This window comes from Haplochromis burtoni, unplaced genomic scaffold (assembly GCF_018398535.1).
Source record: "Haplochromis burtoni strain Fernald_Lab_line unplaced genomic scaffold, NCSU_Asbu1 Contig_750, whole genome shotgun sequence".
NCBI lineage: Eukaryota > Metazoa > Chordata > Actinopteri > Cichliformes > Cichlidae > Haplochromis > Haplochromis burtoni.
The window spans coordinates 137500-141248 of NW_024583111.1; positions in this window are offsets into that span (position 1 = coordinate 137500).

The window sequence follows — 3749 nt, forward strand, 5'->3', positions numbered from 1 at the left end:
CACCTAATATGCTTAATTGGTAGTAGGCTTTCGAGCCTATACAGCTTGGAGTAAGACAACATGCATGAAGAGGATGATGTGGACAAAATACTCGTTTGCCTAATAATTCTGCACTCCCTGTATAGCACTCAACATATACAGCCATGTAAACGAGAGAATCTGCACAGCACCCTGTGTTAAAAGAAATCCTTACAGCTACGAGAGGTATTAGGAGGGTAAGTAGCAACCAGGTGCTAAAAATCAAATCCACTCGATTAATTAGTCTTCAGCAAGTGAGCACCTCTAAAAAAGCAGAAATGTTGTCAGTTTGCTGGTCTGGAGAATTCAGGTGTGTTACACAATCCCACAATCTTCAAAGATGTGGGTATTCCAGCTCAGACTGTGCAATACTCAGAGAAACTATTACTATCCAAACTTAGACTCTACGGTGCTCAGTTAGCAAGTTAAATGTTAAAGTTCATAAAACTGCAATTAGAAAACAGACTGAGGAAGTATGGCTTCTCTATGAAAACAACATGGAAGCATACCTGAGATTTGCAAAGCTGCATTTGAACAAACCACAAGACTTCTGGAACAATGTCCTTTGGACAGATAAGGCCAAAGTGTTTGGCCATATTGCACAATGCACAGAGACTGATAAAGTCATACAGAAACTGATTACTTCAAGATATCACTGCTAAAGGTGGTTCTACAACCTACTGAATCATTGGTGTACTTTGTTTTACACAGGATTGCATAAAGTCCTGTGGAAACTTTTTTTCATGTGACAGTGACTCCCTAAACACACGATAGAGAGTGATCACTGACTACAGGATCTTTCAAAAACCACTGTTAGCAGTAAGTGCCAAGTTGGCAGCAAAGCTAAGCCCCTCCCAGGAATGCTTAGTGTTGAGAATATTATATCCAAACTTTGATAGAAGTGGAGTAGGAAAATTTCCATAAGAGACAAGCCAGTCTTAACAAAGAAGGCACACCAAATTATACAAGAACTGCAATAAAAGTCAGAGACAAGATGTCTTGGAAAATCCAAATTTTTAATTTCTGATTTACACTGTCATCAGTACGGAGGAGGTCAGGATAAAATACAACAGTGCGTGTGTTTACAGCCAGGTGTAAAACCCGGTGGAGGCTCTGTCATGGATTGGAGCTGCATTTCAGTCAGTGGTGTTAGAGATCTTGTCAAAACTGATGGAGTTATGAACACGGAAAAGTATCTGATTTTGATCCACCATGCAATACTATCTAAAAAACCATCTGATTGGCAGCAGATTCATTCTTCAGCGGGACAGTGATCTTAAACACACTAATAGTATGGATGGTAGAACAACAAACCATTTAATTGCATCTCCAGTTATGATTAAACATCTTTGAAACTAAGGTTTCCTAATATATTAACAAACAATAGCTAAATCTAAAATCATAATGCAGACCAAGAACAGTCTTCCTAAATGCTAGCAACCCTTACTTGAGAACCCTTACTGTAATTTCCACTCGAGCTTCAAGGTTTTGATTTTTGGAGCAGAGAGGTAGCACTGTGGTGCTACAGCAGTTTCCAGTTCATGGCATGCTTGAGTCTTGGTGGTTCCTGGGTTGTTTCTAACCAATTTCCTCTCACCTGAGGGTGACAGATTGGCTCTTCTTCTAGATCTTAGCAAAGTGGTGACAGATCCAAATAACTTGTACTTTTATACGGTTGTCTGAACTGATGATGGGATCTTCGGTTATTTAGTAAGGGTTCAGAGGCCTACAACACTTTTCCTTAAATCTCCCTCGGACTTTCACATTGTGCTGAGTATCGGTCAATCCAGTGAGTGCTGTCGAACAAATCCTTTTTTGCTGGCGATGACAAGCTACTAGTTGCGGTTAATCAGGATCACTAATGAGAAGTTAACAGGTCTTGACTTCACACTGTAGAACCTTCATCTCCATTGAATAAAAGATTTCAGTGAGTTTATGCATATATTTGAGGCTATATATATACTTTTGATCCAGCATGGCTAAGAGAAAATAAAACCTGTGTGCCAAAATCATGTTTTTTAAACTCACTAAAGATGAATGCTGTACAGTCATTCCACTCTGTAAAAGAACAGTTTCAAGACATCAGTAAAACCCCCAAATCACCATAACATTCATCCTCATTATGAGTGTGTGCAAACTTCTGACCACAACTGTATATCTTAATGTCAGGTCAGTATACAAGGCATAAAATTAATGCTTTACAAATTCTCTGTCTGTTATGTAAGTTTATAACGAAGGGCCTTTAGTCTAGAAAGAACGTTTCATTTCTTTAATTATTGCCTTCATTGTAGAAACTGCACATTTTGTCCTATTATCCTAACTGCACATTTTGTCCTATGTCCAATGTGGACTGTATCCACTAATACAGTGCAGTCATGATACAGAAATGGTTGGGATGTGAAATACAACAGAAGGCTAGACTCCAGGTTACATCTTCTGCTTTAGCTTCCCTGTAAAAACAACTCTTTAGCCCCTGCAAGCTAAAATGGTTCATTTGTATTCCTGCAGTCAGCCCATTTTTCTGCTCGCTGCAGTTATGTGAAGACCAAAGAGGAGTGTTTCTGAGCAAAGATTTCTGTGGAAACTGTTGCCATGCAACAGCACAATACTGCTTTCATACAGAGTAGTAACTTCACTGTATGACTGCTCATCTTCCTCAGCTCCCACTGCTGAGAAATAATGTATGTAATCTGTTTTTCTATTCTATTCTATTCTATTCTATTCTATTCTATTCTATTCTATTCTATTCTGTCTGTTTCAGAGTGTAATGGAGCCAGTATTTTGGGTTGTAACTGTACAGTCATTGTTTCATTTCTGGTCAGGGGAAACTTTGCTTCAGTGTCTACTTCCACACCCACACTCCCTTTAGTTTCCACACTCAGAGCCAGCTGCATTTCAGCCCCCTCTCCCCGTTAATCTCCCATTCCTATCGCCATGCTATGTTTCACCCCTTTAGACCCAGGGAGCTCCACGTCACCCTCTCTGCCTTTTATTCACCACAACTGACCCCACTGCCCTGCTGTCAGTGGAACTGTACATCCCCTTGAGGCTGCACCGTGAAGGAGGGGGTTTTCTTCTACTTCTCTACACCGAGGGGAATCCCCTGAGCCCACATACATACTGACTCACTGGCTCAGACACCAGACAGACCCACAAACACTGTAAGGTATAATTATACCTTACAGTGTTTGTGGGCCAAATTTGGCACCAAATATTTGGCACCTGGAGAGCTGATTGTAATAAAGCAGTGCTGAGTAGAACCTGTTCTAATAAGCAGACACATCAGAAACAGATATTTTAAAAACAACAACAACAACAACAAAAAACAAACAATCTAAGTTACATAATAAAAGCATGCAGAAGTCAAAAGATTTTATGAAATGTTGCCAGCCATTTGTGCCTTCAGTCTTTTCTCTCCTCTGCAGGGTGGCAGTGAGCAATGCTCAACTTTTAATTAACCAGGAAGTCAAACTCTTGAGAATAAGAAGGGAGGGATCTCTTTTGTTCCTCGGCCAGACATGCAACATTAACTTAGCATGCATTTTTCAGTGGCAGTAGTCCACAAAACAGCCCCCACAAAGCACTGATCTATATTTTGTAGTTACTAACAACATTACAATGACATAAGCTGTTAGCCAAATATCTCCTGTCTTGGATAACATTGGTTTATTCATCCAAGCTTCTGGGCTGATCTGGCTGTTAAATTGCTTGCTTTTATTTAGATCAGCTAA